The following is a 24,231-nucleotide window of genomic DNA, read 5'->3' on the forward strand; positions in this document are numbered from 1 at the left end:
TCCTGTTAAGTACTAGCAATAAATATTAGAGACCAGTTCCTTGTCTCAGCGTGTTTCCTGGCTGTTAGAACACCCCCCCTTTGTTTCTGTGTTGGTTTTTGGTACTTCTCCAAGCCTTGTCTCTCTCCCTTGAAACCTAAAGATATCTCTTCTTAATGTGTCTGGATGATGCTATTTTGGCTTCGTAAGTACCCATACCTGGAAAACAAGTATGAAATTAGGATGCTGGAGATGGGAGGGTTTGCAGGGAACGATCAATGGACAGATAGTCACTATTATCCCTGCACAATACATTTTCTTTCTTTCACCTTTGATTTTCCCCCCCTCCTAGCTGAGTGTTGAAATTTAAAAATAAGTTTGGTTAAGGAAACAACAGCCAGAAGATAGACATATGCAGTAGAAAAGCCATGGGTATTGGAACACTTAATATAGCCCATTGATCTTTCCCAATGATTTCCCACCTCAAGATCCCTGTTGAAAAAGCAGCTGTAGGGTTAGAAACTAGAGCTATGCAATACTTTGAACTTTAAGGCAAAAAGGTGCTTCAAAATTTGTGGGGGTACACACATAGCAACTCTGCAACTCCTGAAACCAAACACATATTTCCTTGAATTGCACTGCAGCTGCAAAGGGCAGCTCCTTGATTCCAGATAGGTACTACCAGCTTGCCCCCACATTACTCCCTCTGAATTATCTTTCAGCCTTCAAACTCAAAAAACTGAATAGCCTATATGGATTAAGAGGGGTTAAGAGGGGTCAAGGAATGGATTAAAAGGGGTTAAGGAATCCATTCATGCCAAAGTGGAAAATCCTTCTCTCAATAGAGGCGGAGAACTCAGACACAACCTGTCCCCCATTTTTCATGCTGCTCTTTCATCAGTCCCCAGGAAGATTAAGACCACCAGGAAGGCCACTCTTAACAATCCACTTGGGGATGAACAAAGGATCTAGGAGTGAGACATCCCAAAGGCAATCCACACCTCCATGGCACAATTAACAGCCATTCAGGTGTAGGGACAATGCAGCCACCCTGGAAGACATATATGGGGTCCCCTTACCAACCTTTGCCCAGACTGAAGAAGCTTCTTGGACAAGCAGTGAAACATTTCTACCTAAAAGAAAGAAATCCAGTTGCCATGACTCAACCTACAGATAATGAGAGAGAACACTAAATCATAAAGGAAGGAGACAAAAGAAAGCAGCTACTCATTTTTGGATCAGTGTTTTCCACTCTTGGCAACTTCCAGGTGTATGGACTTTATCTCCCAGATTTCTCATCAATAGCCATCTCACTGCGAATTCAAAGATTTGATATCCAGGCACCTGGAAATTGGCAAGCTTGGGAAGCACTGCTCTGGATCATTGACAACAGCAAATCAGTTCCAGTGTTTCTCTACAAACTTTAACCAAGCTTCTAAAGCAGCCTTTCTCAACTTTTTGACCTGGAGGAACTCTTGAAATATTTTTCAGGCCTCAGGGAACCTCTGCACATTCAGTCTCAAATATAGGCCAGAAGTTACAAAATTATTGTATTTGTTTCATGTGTAGGTCTGTATATATGCATTAACAGTGTTCTTAAACTAAAAATAAAGAATGAAGCTTACCTCTTTTAATGTGAGGTTGCCTGAATTTGAAATAATTTTTTTAAATAAATTGTGATCTCCCAGGGAACCCCTAGTGACCTCTCACGGAACCCTAGGGTTCCATCGACCTCTGGGTGAGAAACCCTGTTCTAAAGTATAATTTTGCATTGTCTTGTTGCTTTGTTATTTGTATTAGAAAGCAGTATTCCAGGTTCACACACACACACACACACATTTTTAAAGCATTTTCACTGCAAGTCAGGTATATATACTAATTCTGCCATAAAAAGCTCTAGGGCTCTGCACTTTTAAAAAACAATTCTACCAAAAACAGTATTTTAAATATGTATACAAACACATGTAAAATTGCATGATTTTGAGAAGGAAGATGGTTTTCAAGAATTTACTGCAAGAGTAGCACAATTGCAACACACTGTATTATTTTCATATAAAATGTAATTTTGGAAGCTTGTGTAAACTATGCTTCCTTTGTACTTTCTCTCCTAGAATATAAACAAATGTAAAAAGAAGTAATTTAACTTGGCACTTTCCACATTTGCCATTCCAAACAGCAGTTCGAGAGCTCTAGACATTTTTTCTGATTCAGGAGCTAGTTTAGTGTCAGCTGATGACCACATGATTCCTTATTTTATTAGTAAAGAAGCTTCTCTTTCCCTTATTTTATTATCATTATACAGTTGTGATCATGCCATATTGCAGACAGGTTAATTTGATTTTTGTTCATATGTTCACTTAACCCTTTATTATTATTGAGAACAACCATTCCTGTTTGCTTGAGAAGGGCCATAGGTTAACTCAGGGGCAGAAGATATGCTCTGTATGCAAAAGGTCTCACATTCATTTCCAAGTACAATTTCAAAAACCTCTCCCTGAAAGTCTGGAGAACCACAGCTTGTCAGGGTAGATAACTGTAAGCTAGAAAGGCAAGGCTTGACATGGTAAAAACAGTTTCTTACATCCTACTTTTTAGCACTTTTATTGTCTTTTTACATCCTTTTTATACCTTGAAAGCATACATTCAGCTTTTTATGCTATCATTCCCAGAGCAGTTTTACCTTTACTTCAGTGTCTTTCACCACAAGTGTAGCCTTAAGTTACCAAAGGATGAGCTGAATACACACAATAAAAAGAACTATAGCTATTCAGAGAACAAAAGTAACATCTCCTGTGTAAAATAAAGTCTGAATCCTTATATTTGCAGCTAAGTAAATTCACATGCTTCATCCGACATACTCTATTCCTTGACTTTCATTATTGATTTTCCAACATGGCTGGATTGGAAGCCAAGGGAGGTTTTGTTCCTGTTTTTAAAGAACTGAAAACATTACAGAAATGGGATTCCTACTTGTGGGTGGTGTATGCTATCAGTCCACTTCCAATTTGTTGCCTCACTGCAGTCATTTAAGTTTTACTTACATTAAAAAGTAACTTAACCTTAACAGCTTGATTGTATATCCTCAGAAATTGGGGGACAAAAATGGATATGAATTCTACATATAGCTATGAGAAACACCTATAAATAGTTTCTTTCCCTTTTCCTTTATTTGTTATATTGTCAAACAAAGAATTCTTTAAAAATTGTAAAGTTCTCGTCATCTTGAGGAGAATTCAATAATTCACAAAGCTGCACATTTCCTGTAACCATGAGTACCAGAAGAACAAAAGAATACATACTTGTTTGAACCATAGGAAGTTATACCTTAACTTACTTTCTACTTTCTTAAAACAATCCTCAGCAAAACCACAAGGATGCATTTTCTTTTTTAACTCTCTTCTAAAGCTAGATGTTAGGTTTTTTTACATATCTCATCTTTTCTTTCTATCTCATTGCATTCTATTATTGGAAATGGTGAAATGGTTGCACTCAAATATACAATGCAGTCTAAAAGAAGGATTCTGCTTCACTATTACAATTTCTTTAAAATGTTTTTATAAGATAAAAGTATACAATTTAAACAAAGAATAAATATAAGCATAGATAAAAGAAAAAAAGCAATAACAACAATCATAACAACAGTACGGTTCTTTTTCTCCAAGAATTTCAAAACAGTGTACAGTTTTTTCCAGAATAAACTTTTGTGGTCCTATAGATAAAACACCATGTTGGCGTAATATAGCCCAGAGAGCTAAAAGCATATGTGCATGGGAACAGGCAAGCAAAAGAGCAAATCACAATCAGGTAAGACCAGACAAGACTAGATGACAGCTACAGAAAATAAGGAAGAGAAACCAACTGGCATGCAATAGATTATATTTAACCCAGCAAAAGTAAGAACCAATGAGCATACAGCTGAGGTGAGAAATGATGGAGGACTGCTGACATGAGATAAAAAGGAAGGTTGAACAGGAGACAGGTGGGAAGATTCCCAGTTTGTACAAGCAACTATCATCTGCTCAGTACTCGGTCTTCCCCAACACCCTGTGTGTTACCTGGCCAGTATGCAGTGGATGTGGTGAGTATCAATGTGCAAGTGTGTGCAGCTTAAGCAAATTATATGCAATAAACCTAAGGTGTTAACAGAGACACTCTGTGCTGTGTTGATCTTGAAGTATTAAAGTACTCTATAAAATCCTGGGAGTACTGAGGTGAATGGGTAGGTAGGAATAGGTATGTCCTGTTATAGCATCTGCCAATGACCAAGCCTACCTTCCATGAAGTCTTACTCTCACACAGTTGTTCCTTGTGCACAGTTGGATAGTAAGGAGGATTGAAGAGCTGTGTGTGCCTCAGTAGATTGTGCATGACTGTTGACTGTTATAAGATTCCAGATTGCAACAGCAGCCTATTGAAATGACACAACTGCCCATTAATCTTCTTTCAAGCCTTCATAGCTGAGCAGGGTAATGAATCTGAATCTTGGTGATCTGAGCCCAAACTCTATTCATTATATCACTCTATCATTCTCTTTCTATTGACAAAATTTTGCTGATGTTTGTAGCATACAACTGCTTTCCTTTTTAAAAAAATATATGTGAGAGTACTTCTTTTATGTGGAATCTGCAAGCTCCAAATGAGTATACAAACTCATGAAGCTCACCTTAAGTTTTCTATTCCACCAGATGTCATAAGTATCAGAATTAGCTGGAAACAGATCATATGATGCTTCTTTATTACTACAGTCTGTACCACCTAATATCTCAACAGTGCATGTAGCCAAATAATTTGTAAAGCACAGAAAGATATATGAGAATCATGTTAAATATTTCAGTATAACACCAGCAGAAAATCAATTTATTGTGATTAGTGTTCCATGAATAATAGCAAAAGAAATTATTGCTAATGCTGTTTAAATGTTTGCTTAAATTGCTGCTAACGGTGGTATCTGATCTTCATTGCTCATTCTAAGATAATTATTAATCCAGCAGGGAAGATGACTTTATAGTTAACTAAGCAGGAGATCCCAAATCGGGTTGATTCAAGAGTTGGTGAATAATGCCTGCTTACCAATTATGCCTCACCTGACTATTTCTTGTTTACAACAAGTAATGTTAAGGTACTGTATTAATTTTTTTAATACAAGCCAACCTTTATTATAGGATTATTACCTAAAATGATTTTGTTAAATATTCAAGATTGGCAAAAGTACCTGCTAAATGTACACATATATTTGCCTATCCAAACTGTCTTACGTTTGAAACATCGATTCAAAAGTGCAACTAAGCTGAAGTCAAGAAGGAAAAAAAAAGCTTCTGCTTGTGCTTTCTCAAACTAAAAGGATATTTTTGAATAAGTCTCCCCACTGAAGTTAAAAAAGGGCAAAGATTTGCATAAAATTTACACGTATTAAATTATATATAGATACACATTTAGAAATAATGGATTTTAAACAGAGACACAGATCCATAGCTGATCTCTGCTTGAGTATTAACTTGTTGGCAACTTCAGGAACTATGTTCTCCTTCCTTATCTTTAAAATTGGATTTTGAAAAGACAACCCTTGAAATAGAGGATTTTTTCAAATAGGGGGTGGCCTCTGTAAAATAGGAAACCTGACCATCCTATTTCATATACAGTTTTGAGGAAAATGCTGGATTCTGTACTACAATTTCAGTCTAAAACACCCATCCAAGTTTAAAGTAAGATAAAGATTTGGGAATTTCTGACATAGCAAATGAGAAGTAACCTTTCTAATGAAGGATCCTATTGACCCAGAGTTCAGTCAGCATGATTAGTACTGTAACATCCAAAACAAAATATGCCTATTAATCATCATAACTGTTTCTGCAACAAGGAGAGACCAACAGCATCACACCATTTTTTTCAGTTTTTGTCAAATGTCAAAAATTTTGAGATTGTCTTGGTAATAGAAAGTCTGAACATGTAAGTAATAAGAGTTCAGTGTGACTTTTGTTTCTGCGTCTAACAGTATTTTTTTTTCCACATTGCCATTTTTATTAATGGATTATAGCACATGGCTAAAATGCTAAAAGGCGTCTCTTTCAACTTATTGTGGAAGAGTGAAATCTTCCATATTCAAATGTACCTACAACATTCCAACAATAATGTTAATTAAAAAAAAACTGAACATGCCAGAAGCATCCATAAAACAAGCCCCATAAGATGTTGAACTGACCAATAGCTTACTTATTTCAGTCACTGGAAATTTGATTATGGATTCATCAGAGATCCATCAGTGAGGACAGTAACTGTAATACAGTATCTAATGCCTCACTGTAGTTTAGCTGTGCAAACTATTCCATAGCAACAGCACAATATTGTCTAACCTAAATGTTATTCTCTGTGTTAAATGAGTTAGTAACAAATCTGGGAGCAATGTTCCAGGGCACAAAAATCTTTCCTTTCAAGTAGATGAAGTTTTCATCTCCTAGCCTTTAACCTGCTCTTATACTCTTTATTCTGCTTACCTCTTCTCATATCAGATAGCATCGTACACTAAGTTCCCAGGCTTGAAAAATGGTACTTGTTTACATGGTAGATTCTGAAGAGAAGAATGGACCTGGACTTGCAATTATGCATCATTTTGTATATTTCAGGAAGAAAGATGATTGCTTATTGCTGTTTTGGCAAATAAATAGGAAAAAAAATGAAGAGGAGGAGGAAAATATGAGACTTTAATTGTGCAATCATTTTGCTTCAAATGTAAAACATTAAGAGGGAGCTTAATCTTCCATTTTTAATCCCACCCACATGTTTTCCTACTACTTCCTCCACCATTTCTCTTACCACAGATATATACAGCAAGAAGGCCAGAGTAGCCATCTTCATCAAAAACAGACAAAAATAAGTCCACTTCAGTCTTAAGTGCTTACACATAGAGTACTAATATGTGTTTGAGAAGTGTGTAGCATAAAAGCAATGACCTACAGAGATTTATTGATCTATCTGCCTGGGTTCATTCAAGTGTTAGTTCCATACTGCTAGATACAATCCACTGCATTATATTAACAAGTACGGTACCATTTTGAAAGCAATCTTTTATATATATCTACAAAAGGTGTAAACAGTCTAAGATATTCCATCCATGAACACAATAATTCTGTATTTTAAACTGCCGGCAACTGTACACATTTCAGCTGCATTCAGAACAAATCATGCTCCTCGAGGAACATGTGCTATTTTACTGGAATTGTTATGGTTCTTGGGGGCGGGGTGTTTGATTATGTTGATGTGTCTGGTGAATGAAAGCACCTGAGTCTCTAAAATAGGTGGTATATAAACTGCTTTCTAAATAAACAAACAAATAGCAATAATCATACAATGAAAGAGGAGTATATAATGTGTTAAAGTCTTCCGCATGAAAATTATTATGGTGCACATTCTTTCAAGATGTTTAACTCCACACTGTGCTCAGATCCAAGATACTTTCTCCCCCAAGAAAAGACGTTCTTTTCTACCTCTCCCTTTTCTTATTTAATGTCTGTATTAAAATTGGATGCAAAATACTTGCCAGACTCCAAAAATGCAAATATAGTCCAGCATAAATTCAACATTTAAATTCTGTTCTCATTTAAATCAAGAGAACACGGAGAACATTTAATTACGGTATTTAAACAAAATATGTTTTCAGATTTCTTTTCACAAATGTCAACTAAACAACTATAAAACAATAGCTTTCTAAACCTAATAAAACTAATGTCTCTTACACACCACATATTTAGACATACAGCTAAGAGCCTTTTAGTCAAAAATGAGTCACTTGTGGATATTCTTGACACAAGGTCAAAGATGGAGCTATTTTATACCAAAACATGTATTTTTATCAATGTAATTCTTTTGTTTGATTTCTAGATACTAGGATGTATATATTCATCCATGCCACTTTTGACCATTTTAGCTGTGATTTCTGTAATTCACTTGACATGCAAAGGAAATTTCCAATAAGGCAGGTCAGGGATGGACAATACAGTTGGGGGGAAACATCAACCAACCCTCAGGCACCCAAATTAATTGTGCAGTTATCTGAAAAAGACAACCAGTGTTAAACCTATCAGAATGGCTAGACTAGAAGCAAGCAGGCAGTTAAGGTCAGCACTCTTTATTATGGTATCTGCCAGACTCCCTTTTCCTTCTGACTTAAATTGTTAAAAGGTCTTTAAAATACTAATACCTACATAAAAGAAAACTTGCCTTGCAAAGCAAAGTACATGCCAAAGTAGAACCATATTTATCTCCAGGAATGTTGCTAGGTCCTATATAGAACTGAGGAGCATTTGCAGACTACTACTTTCTCCCCAGAACATCCTCCCCAAAATTAAGTTGTAGTGGTAGAAAGTTCCATAGGGGCAGCAGAGAGTGATGGGAAGCAATAGCTTTTTTTTTTAATTTGTCACTGGCCATACCCACCATGAAAGCCCTTGAAGAATATGCAATCTCCACATAGCAGTGATTTTGTCTGAGTGCTCACAACATGCTCTCAAATTTACATATAGGCCTACAAGCCCAATACAATGACATATCCATGGACCATGTATTTGTCTCTGACTGACAACCAAGTTGATCAGACAAAGTAGTCAAAGAGAGTCAGCAACTTGTTTTATGGGACAACTTGGAACCCTACGGGCCATTTGTGTTACCAGATTATGATGCTACAGATGAATGGTAGCAAAGCAATCAGCAGGCAAGTAGCTGCTGCTTTTGATAATCCACCCTAGAATTACAGAACCAAAGAAACTCTTCCTACACAACCTGGCTCAAGAGTACTGAAAACACTTGTAGAGGCAAAATCTCTCTTAACCTTTTCCACATGGAATTTCTTATTTCATTAAAACATTCCTTTGGATGTACTTATGATCTTCTTAATGCAGGCATGAATGAAATCTAATTTTATACATTTATAATTGTAATGTTCCCTCAATAATTATATTTTTGTATATATTTTAATTGCTGGTTTTTGCCATGGAAATGTACTACTTAATCTGTCTGTTATATATTGTTTAACAAACATAGTTGACTGAAAAAAAGATTTAAATACATCAGGATAAATTATATTGTTGGAAGTTACTGAGCCACATGCCTGAATTTCTTGACATCAAGAATACTTCTGGTGGTAACAACTAATTGATATGCAATCAGACAGTATTTTGAAAGAATCCATTAATTGTATCCTTATCCTTTTTCATGATATGGAAGCACTTTCATTTAATAACTACTGTAGCCCAGTGCTGGATTTAGGCATAAGCTAAACAAGCTACAGCTTAGGGCCTCCCAATACACAGGTCCTCAGAAATTTTTTTTTTCCCTGGCTTTTAGAATTTTATGTGGCTTTTACGTGCATTGTAGTTTTTAAAATCTTGTGTAGCAAATTTTATGTGGCTTTTACGTGTATTGTAGTTTTTAAAATCTTGTGTAACAAATTTTATGTGTAGTTTTAAAATGGCTTCATATGAAATCAAAAGGCATATACAGTGCTTTTTTTTTTTTGTGGTGACCCAAGGTCCTGTTTTGGGGTGCATGTTTGTGAGACCTTGTGGTTTAACTTTTTCACAAGGGGCCTCCAAGCTTTATATAGCTTAGGGCCTCACCAAGTCTAAATCCAGCACTGCTGTAGCCTTATGACTTCTTTGTAAACCTGGCAAGCAGAGCTAATACAAAACCACCAAATATCACCAGCTTTAGGCATGAACAGAATTAATGTATTAATTGATTATTATTAATGTACAGAAGACATTTAGGCTAAAAAGTTTGCCATAACCTACTGTGCTGTGGTTAGTAGAGTGGTAGCACTTGAAGTGACAGGATCTCAAACTTAAAAGAAGAGCAAATATAGTGTGGGATGCTGGAGTTTCCCTTTCTTTCTCTTTTCCATATACTGGAAACGGAGAAAATATTTCACTTATTTGACCATCAGTTTCCATTTCCAGTTCCTGACAGCATGTTCAAAGAAAAAAGTACTTGATTTTTTTTCTACATTTCATCACCTCAACCCATTTCATGATGACATTCTAGAAAACAGATTTTGCAAAAAGCACACCTTTGCTCAGACTGCATACCTATCTCTACCACTTCCTTGCATCTGTATTTCATCAGGTCAAATAAACAACAGTGGATATATTTCTTTTTCATGCAAAGGGAAGCCGTAACTTGTGCAATCTATTTTCACTGAATTCTTTCTACTGGTATCAGTAGCAAGCAATTCTTAGTAATCTGAGCATTACTGAGTGCAGCACTTATCTCCTACTTGGCTCATTTTAAAATCACCCCATATTTTGCAATAACAATGGCATTTCAAGTGCCCACAAGAAAATGTATCTGCATTTTAGGGGCGTATGCATATGCATGCTAAGCAAATGTTCTTGCACAAATCCATCAAGTGAAGTACGTTGGGTCATGAACTCATCAAAAGGAGTGGGCTGCATGAGTTCACTGTTATCTGGTATAAAAAGATGAGTAATTTCTTGGATATAAACCATTTATTATCTAAAAAGAAAGAGAACTACTGAAAAAAATGAACTACTAGGAAAGCTCTCTGGTTGGAATCAGAAAAATCAAATTAACTAATCAGAAATAATACAGCTTGTAGCATGATGTGTAAACCGCTCACAAAGAATGAATAGAAAATAATAGCAAGGTTACCACATATGTTCTTTTGACCTTAAAACAAATGAGATTTCTAGCAGCTTCTCTTGAGCACTAGGTTATTAATAATGTTCATTTGTAATGAGGACTCTGCCACTCTACATATCCTTTTAAGTATAAATACTGCAATCCCTCCTAGAATTCATCTCCTGTGCCAGTAATAGATGTATCACATGGACTAGTGGTTGTCCTAGCAACATGATCTAGTGAAGCAGAATGTAAAGAAATCAGTCAAATGGTGACAGAGAAATTAAATGTTATCACTGACAGTATGCAAAGAATAAACAGTTTTCATACCATTTTCAAAAAACACTTAAATAAATAGAACAATCTTTAGATGTCATTAGCATGGTGTGGCACTAAAAATATATTGAAAGGTTATTTTTTTGTAGATGCCATCAACTATTTGGTGTTTTTGAAACAACACCGAACATACATTAATCAGAACACCATATCATTCACTATATTATTATCTAATGAACTACTCTGTTGAACTGTTGTGTGGCAGAATGAGAGAGGTCACTATCATGGCTCTGGTTCTATACCCATTGAATCAGCACTCTTGACACAGACCATTTAGGAATATGAAAGAGTCTTTATTGAAAATCTTTTGTGGAACTCTTTTGTCAGGCTGGGAGCCCTTACATACTGGCTGTCCACCCACTCACTCTGTGATTTTGGGTAGTGTTTCCATTGTATTAAACATTGCAGTCTCCCCCTGTGTCTGGAGTCTAGTATCTCTTGCACCTCAAAGTGTTCCTCTCCATTGACCATTAGTGGCACTGGTATTTTCCACCTGGGTGCCAGCATTCCAATTCTTTGGCTGGTTTTAATAAGCTGCAGTGGAAAACGGGGTAGATTTTCCCTAGATTTTTTGGTAATTGCAATTGTACTGTGACATCATTGATCACCTTTATGATTGGGAAAGGTCCTACATATTTCGATCCTAGTGTTTTGGAGGGTTGCATGGATTTTAGGAATTTTGCTGACAAATACACCTCCTCCCCCACTTTTAGTTGCCATTCCGGGGCTCTTTTGCGGTCAGCGTACTCCTTGTATGTGTCTTTTGCATGCTTTAATGCACTATGTAGGGACGCGGTGGCGCTGCGGGTTAAACCGCTGAGCTGCCAATCGGAAGGTCGGCGGTTCGAAACCGCGCGGCGGGGTGAGCTCCCGTTGCTCGTCCCAGCTCCTGCTCACCTAGCAGTTCGAAAACATGCAAATGTGAGTAGATCAATAGGTACTGCTTCGGCGGGAAGGTAACAGCGTTCCGAGTCGTCATGCTGGCCACGTGACCCGGAAGTGTCTATGACAACGCCGGCTCTAAGGCTTAGAAACGGAGATGAGCACCGCCCCCTAGAGTCGGACACGACTGGACTTTACGTCAAGGGAAACCTTTACCTTTACCTAATGCACTATGTATTGCTGGTCATCGCTCTGCCATATGTCTCACCCATCCATCTAGCATATTTCAGACCCGCTTGTGGGCAGCTCCAGGAATGCTGTAAATTCCTGTCCGTTTACTACTTTGAATGGGGTGAATCCTGTGCTCTGGTGTACCAAATTGCTGTAGGTTACTTCTGCGAAAGGGAGGAGGTCCACCCTGTCATCCTGCTGGTAATTGATGAAGCATCTAAGCTACTGTTCTAATGTCTGGTTGTGTCCTAACAGTCAGGAATCATGCTGAGACGAGGAGTAGGTCTCTAGTGTTTAATACTGCTACATAAGACAGAATCCTAACAAACTGAAGAAGCGTGGGAGAACCCAGACAGACAAACCACAAGAGTCAAGGCGGATCTGATCTGTGTCTCTTTGAATGGCTGCTTAATTCCTCAGTACTACGCATGCGTTTTCCCCCCTGGATAGAGGCCCCCTCCTGCTCGCCATCAGTACTCATGACAGGTTGGATCCTTCAGTCCCTCCATTCGTGGCAGGATGATGACTAGAACTTAACCCTGTTCCATGCCAATCATTTCTAGGAAAGCTCTCCAGAATTTGGAGGTGAACTGGACCCCCCGATCTGTGATTATTCTCTCAGGGGTTCTGTGTAGCCTGTAGATGTGCTGTATGAACATTTTAGCCAGCTGCCCGGCTGTCGGAATGCTGGCGCAGGGGACGAAGTGAACCTGCTTTGAAAATAGGTCAGTTACCACCCAAATCACTGTCCTTTTGTGGCTCTCACACAGGTCTACTATAAAATCCATGGATATCTGCTTCCAGGGCTGCGTGGGGTTAGCTGCATTCTGCAGCAGCCCCCTAGGTTTAGCCCCCACGCACTTAGCCATCATACAGGTCAGTCAGCTGCTCACATATTCTTCCACATCTTTGCGAAGTGTTGGCCACCAGAACAGTCTCCTTACTAGGTGCATGGTTTTTAGAAACCCAAAGTGCCTGGCCAACTTTGTGTCATGGCATCTCTAGGACTTTCCTCCTCATGGGGTCTGGGATGTAAAGCCTCTCTCCGCTCCATCATAACCCTCTTAGTTGGGTTTTGTTGCTCTGCAACCACACGTCTGCTTTTAGTGTTTGTGTAGTTCTTCCTGCACTCCCTCCTCTACCTTTGGGATAGGCTTGGCTTTCTGGCTTCAGGTTACTTCTGCTCCCCCCCCCCCATTGTCAGGTTGGAATGATTGAGCTCACCACCTCCTCCCTTTGGCTGTTACGTTGGGGTAATCAGGATAAGGTGTCAGCCAGGAAGTTTTTCCCCTTGGGCAGGTATTTTAGAGTGAAATTGAACTGGCTAAAGAACTGAGCCCACCTAATCTGTTTGGGGTTCAGCTTCCTTGGGAGGCACAGCACCTCCAAGTTCTTATGGTCGGTCCATACCTCGAACGGGTGGATCACCCCTTCCAGTCAGTTTCTCCAGTGCATTAATGCCCATTGCACCGCAAACGCTTCCTTCTCCCACACCTGCCAGCGGCATTCCATGTCAGTAAACACAGAGAGGTACATGCATGGTCTAAGCTTCCTTTCTCCATCTCTCTGTAGCAGGACCTCTCCTATTGCCATGTCTGACACATTGACTTGTGCGACTAGAGGGTTGGCAGGGTCAGGATGCTTGAGCACTGACTCTGAAGTGAATAGTGACTTTATTGCTCAAATGCTTCTTAGCACTCTGCATCCCAATGTAAGGGCACTCCGGGTCTCTTTACCTCCCCTTTCCCCTTAGTTTTTAATAAGTTGGTGAGAGGCAAAGCTACCTGGGCGAAATTTGGAATGAACTGGTGATAGAAATTGGCAAACCCTAGGAAGCTCTGGAGCTGCCTCCTGGTTCGGGGTGGCTCCCAATTTACCACGTCCTGTACTTTCCCTGGATCCATCTCAATCCCCCTGCTCAAGGCCTGGTACCCCAGGTAATCCAGCTGGTCCTTGTGAAATTCATTTTGGCAGTTTAGCATACAACTGGTTCTGTAGCAGCCTTGTCGGCACTTCCTTCACCAAGTGCACATGCTCTTCCATTGTTTCTGAGTAGACCAGGATATCATATAAATATACAAGGACCCCCTGGTTCAAAAGATTATGCAATATCATATTAATTAAATGCATAAAGACTCCTCGTCCTCCTTTTATCCCAAAGGGCATCACCATATATTGAAACACCCCCAGTTGGTAATTGAAGGCTGTTTTCCACTCATCCCCCTCCCGGATTCGCACCCGGAAGTATGTTTCTCTCAAGTCCAGCTTAGTGAAAATCTTCCCTTTCAAAAGGTGCACCAGCATGTCCTTCATCCATGGCAGGGGGTACTTATTGGGCATGCAGATGGCATTCAACCCCTGGTAGTTAGTGCATAATCTCATTGAACCGTCCTTCTTGGTTCTGAACAGGATGGGGGCAGCCATCGGGGAAGTGGCTGGTTGGATGAACCCCCACTCTAAGTTTTTGTCAATGAATTCTCGCAGTGCCTCTGACTCCTTAGGGGTCATGGGGTACAGTTGTGGTTTTGGTAGCACCGCTCCCTGTTGTATCTCTGTGGCACAATCCGATTTCCTATGAGATGGAAGTTGATTTGACTCGTCTTCCCCAAACACTTCCTTGAGGTCCTGTTACTGCTCAGAAATGAGCTCATCTTCTCCCCCCACAGTCTCCCCATTCCCACTGGAGGTGCTGCTTGCTTGCTTGCTTGCACTCTGCTGGCTGCTCCTAGGGACTTGGTTCCTCAGCTCACCCTTTTCCAAAAGCCAGGTTCTCTGCAATCCACCTGTGGGTTCCATGCTCATAGCCACACAAGCCCTAGCACTACTGACTGGTCAGAGATGGGGGCTACTATGAATCACAAGGCTTCCTCGTGGTCCCCCATCCACATCTGAACCAGTTTGGTACAGTATTTTGCCAGGCCACCCTTCTTTTCTGTCCCATCGAGCTGCACAAAATTGATGGGTTTCTTCAGTTTCTTCACTTTTAACTTTAACTCAGTCACCAAATTGGGGTGTATGAGACTTCGGGTATATCCCGAGTCTAGAAGCCTGGTAAGGCTCACCTTCCTATTACCCCCCAGTGTCTCCAGTTGCATTTCCACTAGCATTGCCGGGCAGTCTCCACTTACCATCCAATCTGCGCGCCCTCCTCACTCAGCCCATTCTCTGGTGCGGTTTAGAACAGGGTCCCATCATTTCCCGACTGCGAGAATTCTTCCTCTGTCGACTCTCCCTCTTTCAAGGTGGTATCGTGGGGTTGCCCCCTCTTGGTGGTGGCTGGATCTCCCTTAGGCTTGGCCCCCAGGGTTTTGGGACCGCACTTCCCTGCCAGGCTCCCCACCGGGATTGCGAGTTGGGGGCAGTCAGCAATGCAGTGCCCTTTGCCATATTTGAAACATAGTTTCTTCCACACTTGACACTCCTTCTCCTCCTCCCATGTCTGGTGGGACCCTTTCCTTTCGGGTGCAGTTGTTGGGGTGGTGGGTTGCCTCTCCTTTGCTTCTCCTTGAAGTTGCTTCCTGATTTGGGCTCACGTGTCATCCACCTCCCCAGCCAGGCAAATCCATTCTTTCAGGGTTCTAGGATTCCCTCTCGCCAAAGACCACTCCAAAATTTCTGCTTGCTGCCCTCCTTGGAGCACTCAATTTTTAATGACTCCAGCCAGTCAGTCATCTTGCTGGCCAGCCTCCTGAATTCTAGTGAGTATTCTGAGACTGATCTAGTCCCTTGCTTAATGTTGGAGACTATTTTTGGCTCTCAGCTTGGACAAGGGATCTTCAAATGTCTCCCTCAAGGCATTCCTGAATCCATCAAAGTTTTCTACCTCCAGAGAGTTTGCATCGTGTAACTCAACCAGCCAGTCTGCCATCTCCCCTGTGAGTTACGCCAATACATACCTCACTCTGGATTTGTCCAACGGGAAGAATCCCCCATGCTCTCTCATGAAACCCCTTACATGGGTTAGGAAGCAAGCCAGTTTTTTGGGGTCCCCAGCAAATTTTATCTTCAGATCTCTTACCCCCATGGGCTTGTCTACCTTCAGTGCCTGGGTCGTTGCTCTGCCCGAGACCTGGTAGCGAGGGGGGCTTGTAGTCTCCCATCTGCCTGCTCCATGATTTTCATCTGCCTTGGGGTCATTGGCTCTCTCTCCCAGCATTGCTTGGTCCCTTGCCACGCCCCCATCCCTTGTCCCCTTACTCATCCTTTCAGGCTCCGTTCAGTGGTATCCTGAAGCCAGTCCAGGTGCTCTTTCACTTGGTCACGCCAGCGGTCTGCTTCCTGCCCCGGTGGCCACCTGGAATTGGTGCTGCCTCCATTGGCTATTCTCCTTTTTGTTGTCTCCCCTTCTGCATCCTCCCCAATGTTCAGAGAGCAGGCAGGGGTGTAGTTGATTGCCGTTCTTGATTGCGGCATGCTCTCGAATGTCTTCAGGGTCTCCAGCCAGATCTCCTGTTCCTCTGGGTGCCTCCTCGCCACTTCTCAGGCTGGGCTCGATGGGAGTTGAAGACCTCCCCCAGTTTCTTCTCCCCCTAATTCTGGAGGGCTTCCCGTGGGTCTTGGATACTTCATCTGTGGTTCTTCCTCAGTGGGCTGGGAGGCCCCAGGAAAGACTGCCATTGAGGATTCAGATCTTTCTGTATGGCTCCAGTTCTAATCCCAACAAATCAGCACTCTTGATGCAGACCATTAGGAATATGAAAGAGTCTTCATTGGGCAAGTGACTTAAAGCACGTCAAAGATCCAAGTAACTTAGTGATTCACAAGTGAAAGTATAAGTATGTTTGTCTCCCTCCCATCAAAGCCTCTGGTGCTCCCATCAAAGCCTCTGGTGCCCTGCTTCCTTCCCCATCTCACACCTCTCGGTCAGAGTTCCTTGACAGCGCGATCACGTGCTTTCATCGGTCCAGGGTGATGAAATTAACATGTCTGAGTGTTGGTGATTTCTCAAAGGCTGGTTTGCCACGTTTCACGCATATGCCCTTTCTTGTTGCTGATTTCTATCAATGGGCTGAGGGGTGCTTCCCTTTTGGCGCCGCATCGAGGTGGCCAGGCGGTGGCCACTTTATGGCAGGATGGCTCCATTCAGTCCGGCGTGTTTTGCATACCTGCCCCTTCCTGCTGACTTGCTTTTTATGGCAGGATGGTACCCTGGGGTGGGGCCTCCTGACAGTCACTGAATATCTAGACATACATATCTAGGCTCAGGAAACAGCCTAAAGAAAACAATTTGGTTCTGCTTCTTCATTCACACCCCAGAGCATCAAAAATACTTGGCTGTTTGAAAAAGGAAAGGGTGCCAACAAGCTGCTAAGATGTTGAGTACTCAGGTATGGCCCTCTCCCATTATTGCATTTCTGTAAAGAAGCAGTCTGCAGACTAGATGTGGTCAAAATGCATTATATGGAATAAGCTTCCTTCTCTATGATCATCTCTTTCTGAATCTCTTCTTAGTTTGCTCTTCTGGTTTGTTTGCAGCCTTCATGCTCGCCCAAACATTGCCTTCCTGGTCTCATCATTGCATTTGTACTTTATCAGTAACTGCAGTTTATTAAGTTCTCATGCAAAATACCATCATCATGTGCAGCATCTTTTAGTGGGTTCCCAGCTTTTAGTGTGGAAGGAAACAAACATTTGATTCCCCTTCCATGGAAGACTGGTAACATATTTTAATTCAATGCCCAAGCTTGGATTTTTTCATCTTTTCACATTAGCTCTCTCCTTGCCCAAGGAATTTACCAAGTGTCACGGTCTGATATCGCCTTGATCTCTGGAAGGTCACCCAGCTGAGAAGAAAGGTCTGCAGAAGGAAGAGGTCAGCAGCTCTTGCCTCACACATTTCTCTTTATCTTAAAATTGCCTTGACATGTTTTGGGAACACCCAAAATAAAACACTGGATGTGACAGCAGCAAGCCTGTTTTGTTTTAATTCTAGTGAGGAAGAAGTTTTCATATTCAGCTGCACCCTTCTGGCAGGTGAACTTCTGAACATTATTAGTTTTTTCTGGTACTTCCATTCACTTCTTCCTCTAATATTGTGCAAGTTGAAAGATTATTTATAAACAGTATAGGTCTGGAAGGGAAATGGTTTGGAGGTTTCTGCATGCTCTTTGAATGAAGTCCAAGCAGTTCCTAAAAACCGTCTCTCCATCCTGTCTGGATACCAACACAAAATACCTTTCTACAACCAAAATATTACTATGAAATGCTGTGGAGCATGGTTACAAGCAGCTGTCACCACCTTAATTTGGTCATTGAGTGAATATGGTTAGTCGTAAAGCAAAGACAGGAACTGGGCTCTTGATAGCACTGAGAATGTCAGATCTTAATCCAGATTGGCTTTTACTGCATAAAATAAAATGTAAAGTTAATAATTCCATTCTGTTTGTGACATTATTTCCACGAATTATTTGGACCCAACAACGATGTTCACAAAGACAAAACAATTGGAGCATATTTGCTTCATGTATAAAAAGTCCTTTATGAAGCCCATCATTTCCACATGTGTTACAGTTAACATTATTTGCAAGATCTTGCATAACTTCTAGGGAATACAATATGTGGGCAAAGGAAACTAACACTCATTTGCCCTGAAAAAGGCAGCTGATGTTATGATTAAATATACAAATGCATTAGCAGATTATTATTTTTTTTGTATTGTTGGTGGCATGCAAATGATTCCTTAATAAGGAACTAATACATTATAATGAATCATTCCTCCTCACTTTATCAGCATAAGAATCTACTGGATAAATGACTCATTGGAGATTGCATCATCTTTTTGCTCCTATGAGCTATTTTGATCATTAGGGCCAATGATAATCATACAAATGTATTAGAAATATATACATCCTTGAATAATATTTCTGTTAGATAAGTTCATATAGAATTGTAACTGGTTACTGCTATAATGTCATATTATACTATTTTTTTTTCTTTTTTATTAGGGCCAATGGTGAGAAACAAATGAGAGGAAGGATCTTCACACACTGCCCCTGTGTCTTTTTCTAACCCAGCCTATTGTTAGAAAAATGAGTCTTTGTGTTTAAGAGGCAAAGGAACTTTCTCTCTCTCCATCCCCCTTCAAGATATAGTTCAGGTAAAAGTGAGGCTTTCCTGTCCTGTGTATTTCTTAATAAATCTACCTTTGCTTCTAATATACTGAAAGTGTGTTAGAATTCATTCATACCTGGGCTAAGCCCGTGGTTTGAATCCAAGACAACTATATTATGAGCATTTTTCTTTTTTAAATGGGACCTGCTGCTAATCACTTTATATACTTTCAGCACTTGACATTGCTCAGGAACACAAGAATTCCTGCTGAATTCAGATCTCCAACATGGCTTATAAATTCCAACATTGTTGTTAATAATAATTTATTAAATTTATATGCCGCCTGCCTCTCAGCAACTCTTTGCAGTTATATTTTTACCTTTGTTATATTTTAAGAACAGAAACCATCATGAAAATAAATCAAAACAATTTCTATATTTTAGAGTAAGATGAAGATTTATTACTATTTTAAAAAAAGACAGCGACTCACCAAAAATGCAAGCAAGCCCAGGTATACAACTAATTCACAGAGATATGGATGATGTTTTATTTTCTCTTCTAAGGCAACAGCATAACAGCAACCTGTAAATTAAGGATGGACTTCATTCCGCCTCATTCATGCTTTAAGAATTTTAGGCACTTATTTTCTCTAATATTCAGACAGAGAAACAGTCTTGGTTTTCAGAAGGCACAAATAAAACATGAGAAATCCTAAATAGAAATAGTTAATTTATAGTGAGATAGAAAGGAGCTATGTTGTAGCCTATTTTGCCTGTGAAACACCTCTGTTTATGTGTTCCAACCATACTCATGATAACAAATGCACTGATTAATGCATTGGGTAATCTATTTGCTTGCATACAGTATATTGCATTGCTGTTCTTCATACAGTATCTTTAATAAAAGTATAGTATTCCATACCTAGAACTCCACATATGTACAAGAGCAGGTACAACACTGGGTAGGCAAAAGCCAAACCAAGGGCTTACCTTGATTTTTTTCAAAAGAAATGAGCAGGAAATGAGCAAACCAGCATTTGCAATAAGCAAACCAGTAGATAAATGCAGATAGGTCCACAGCAAAAGTGATGTATGGTAAAACAGATTTGCAAGTAACCATTGTGTGAAACATTTCTGGAACAAAATCCCACTTTACTACTGATTCAAATTCTCTCATGGTTTGTTTCCCAGAATCAGGAGATCTACATGTGACTTCAGAAATGCCTATTTAGGTTTATAAAGCCTGGTCAAAAACAATGGAGCACTGAAGTAGCAGGGTCTTCTTTCAATCTATACACATTAATAGCCATATTCTCTGTAAATATTTGAAAATGTATGTACAGCTCAAAAAGATTACTTCCACTATACATATAACATATTTCTTTGGGTCTTTTAATAAACAAAGTTATAAAACCTTGTCTTTCCATGTGGCTTGACTGAACATGAACAAAGTCTGAGAAGGGTCAGCGGAATGTATTCTAATTTGCCATTACTTCAAAGTCCAGTTTCAACATCTCTCTTGGCACCAAATGCTCTGCAACAGTTTATTAGTCTTAGAAGGGTTGTTAAGTGGAGTAGAATGGTATTACAACATCACTTGTTGATAGACATAAAGTCAGAGAACAGTGAGGTCATTTGGTTGAGGCTTTCCAAGGAAATGTGCTGATGCAGTAGAACTTGCTAAATGGATGGATGACTCCGCTCCCTGGTTTGCTCCCCAGAGTTCTCATGTGATTTTCCAAGTGAGCCTTTTTAATGAAGTCCAAACCTCATATTTTCGAAAATGGTAATTCAATGTTTTTAGATTTATGTTGTACATTCAGCACTGAAACATAGAACTAGGGTCATGATTTCAGATTAAACTGTGAAGCAACAGCATTTCTTCCCTGCCTTTTCTTACAAATTATTTCTGTGTCTCATTTTGAAGTTCATTGCTAATGCTTTTTCATTCTTTTCTCTTCATGTCTAACCTTATAGCACCAGTGTCAGAAGTTGTTTTTTTCTTCCATGTATGTGCTGCAATATGGAACAGACAATTAATCAGACTTCTTTCACAGCCAGATATCCATCAAGGATAATGTCCCACATTAAGTATAGCTGGTACATGCCACAATTTCAAGGTGACAGAGGAACTATTTTAGCATTTTTAAACCAAAATCTTACATGCATAACACACCACATAGCTTTCATTTTGGTTTGTTCGTTTGTTAATAGTGATCTATATTGTCCAGGCTGGCATATTAGCAAACACTATTTTTTAATATTTCAAGTGGATGCAGTTAAATATGTTTTTCCTGATCTGATCCAACAGCTCTAGACCCAATGGAGTAAGGCATGGATTTTCCAGCAATAACCTAATATACTTTCATTAAAATGAAAAACAGCTTCTTTGAGCCTCACCAAGCTTTTTTTTTTAGTAGAAATTGCCCTGTCATCTGATGAAACAAAAACAATAAAAGCAGACAAAGCAGGAGATTCATTTGTATTCTTTGTGAACTAACTGCACCATCTAAGAGTCTCTGGAGTTTGGATATCTACCATAAAACTGAAATATTGTCTTAGGAGGGTTTTTTTAGAATACCCTAACTAGTCCAAGACCATTTTTTATTCACTACTTTAAACACACTGGAAACAGAGCTTTTTTTGCCATGGTAAAACAACAACAACAACAACTAAACCCTTTCTTCATCTCAGGAAGAGAGACACTCCTCTCAAATTCTGTGGGAGAGTGTTACAGTGCTTGGTCTCCTTTGGGAATCAGATACTCTGACAGTCAAGACTCCAGGAAAGCAGAAAGGGGCTTATACAGTAAATGTCCTCATGTAATGGTCATATTTTGCAGTTCTTATTGGTCAAATTAAATATTAAACATTCTAGTTTGGGGTAAATTATTGGATAAATTATTATTTCTGTGTCACCTACTGGATGAGTTTCTATTTCCATACTCCCACTTTTTCCAAATGTCAACATTGTATTTACATCCTGATGGTGCAAACAGAGGGATCCAAATTACTGACTGCTCCCTTGGACTAACTGAATAGAGGTCAAAGAACACAGATGCTTACTAGCATCCTTAAATCTAGGAAGCCTGAAAGTTTAAATTGAAAGAAGTCTTTGTGGCTCTACCTATGTTTTACTTTTTATGCTGATATTTATTGCTCTTTGTCAAGTTGAATCCATACTGTTATTCAACCATATTTCACATGTGCTTCACCAGATACATTCAAGAATAAAGGTCAAACTTCAAATCACCTTTTAATACATATCCACTAAAGGCTCTTTAAATATGGATTTTGGTGAGTTAAGTCTAGTATTTTGTATACTTTTTTGAGAAAATGGGTACTCTAGAGAGAAAGCTAGCCAGACATGAAATTGGAATCCTAGAGATTCACCTAGTTGTAGAGTCCTTGGTGCTCTCTGAGCTTGGTTGTTTTCTTGCAGACATTTCATTGCTGACTAGGCAGCATCTTCAGTGCTAGAAGGGAGTGGGGTTTGCTCTCTGTTTATATACAGTAGTTTGCCCTGCCAGTGCTTAATATGTGTAAAGTCTTCAGTATTGTTATTTGCAGTTCCATGTAGTATAATGCTATAGTATACATAAAAATATGAAATCAAAATTAGTCAGTCTGAATCCTTGTTTGGGTAAGTTCTTCTGTTTTTTAATGTGCCATGAATTCCCACCTCATTGCTCATACAAAGGAATACTGAACAAAATGGATTGTGGTATATGGGAACTTGATTTAAAACTCTGAAGAGCTCATGTCTGTATGATGACATATCTGTTTTGCATATTCAACAGATGTGCCTGCATATCATTCACAGTGATGTAGCATCTGTATATTTTGACCTCAAGTATACATATTTAACATAAAATATGGTGAAAATCCATTCTAAGAAATGTTTTCTGTGTAGTCTATGGCAGTACTCTGGAACTGGCACACTTAATGAAAGAATGTCAGCTGTTGATCCTATACTTCAGTGTTTTCTTGAACCTTTGACTCAGGAAAACTTCAAACTAGCACTTGCCAAGCCAAGTGTTTATGCAGTCATATCACAGTTTACGGGTACATGATTGCAATGTAATTTGGCAGGGGCTGTGTTTTAATAAACAGTAAATAGTTGGATTCCATGCTCACTCTCAGAGAACACCTGAATGAGATCATGCTTTTCCAATTAAAATAAAACTACCAAGCACAAACTGAGCATTTCAGAGGTGTTTCATGTAATTTCTTCCAGACTTCAGTGAATTCCTCCAAAACATTCCTTTTTATATTTTGTATTCAAAACCATTTCTGTGATGTAGTATGAGACAGACTAGTATGTAATGAAGAGCAAAATTAATTTAAATAGGCCTACCAGGAACCACTTAATCTTAAACTCATTATGTTAGCTTAATAAAATTATGAGTTTGATTTTTAAATTTAAAATTAAGAATCTAGCTTATAAAATTGCTAAATTGGGTTAAGATGCAAGAGATGATAGCAGTCTGTTTTTTTGAGAAGATGGAAAACAAAATGTCTAAACCCTATAGCATTAGGAGCCAAACACTTTTCTTCAACAGCATCAAACATCCTCAGTCTCCAGCAAACCACTGTTCTTTATGCTGCCTCAAGAAACTATTTAACTTTCACTGATGTCCATCCTTGGCTTATTCATTATTGTCTCATTATTTTTATACCATTTCAAAAACATTCATCTAGGATAACTGAAAAGACTGAAGTTGAAATCCTGTACATAATTACTTGGGAATAAAGCTCAATGTAGCTAACTTTTCAATAGACACTGAGGAATTCAAGTTGTCACCTTACAATTTCTAACTAAAACTGATCAAGCATATTAACGCTTGCAGTTCACTGTAGATAACAATGCTGCTACATTGGACTTCAGTGGTAATCTCATCCTTATAAATATCACTACCTTATTTTAAAAAAATCCTGTCAATAAAGACAATCCAGCCACCTTGAGTGGAATCCAGGTATAATTTGAAATAATAGATAGAACTGTACAATTCAAACAAGACACAATTGGGCTACTAATTACAAGTTTCTGTTAAATATTTTAATAGCTTTTTTAAAGCACTCTACATTGGCATAGTTGGCAATGGAAACACAGAATGGATAAGAAT

The 24,231-nt window shown here is 39.3% G+C and overlaps 1 protein-coding gene and 1 long non-coding RNA gene across 2 annotated transcripts in view; one reads left to right on the top strand and one right to left on the bottom strand.

The window, feature by feature from the left end:
- ADAM12 (ADAM metallopeptidase domain 12) overlaps positions 1 to 24,231 on the bottom strand; it is a 314,025-nt gene that overhangs the window by 200,834 nt on the left and 88,960 nt on the right. The gene's annotated exons all lie outside the window — the stretch shown is intronic.
- On the top strand, positions 3,949 to 20,944 carry LOC134499488 (uncharacterized). The gene is made up of 3 exons (XR_010068150.1): positions 3,949 to 4,057; positions 19,002 to 19,153; positions 20,298 to 20,944. It is a non-coding gene; the product is annotated as an uncharacterized LOC134499488 (long non-coding RNA).

The sequence above is a fragment of the Candoia aspera genome, chromosome 6 (genome assembly GCF_035149785.1).
Source record: "Candoia aspera isolate rCanAsp1 chromosome 6, rCanAsp1.hap2, whole genome shotgun sequence".
Taxonomy (NCBI): domain Eukaryota; kingdom Metazoa; phylum Chordata; class Lepidosauria; order Squamata; family Boidae; genus Candoia; species Candoia aspera.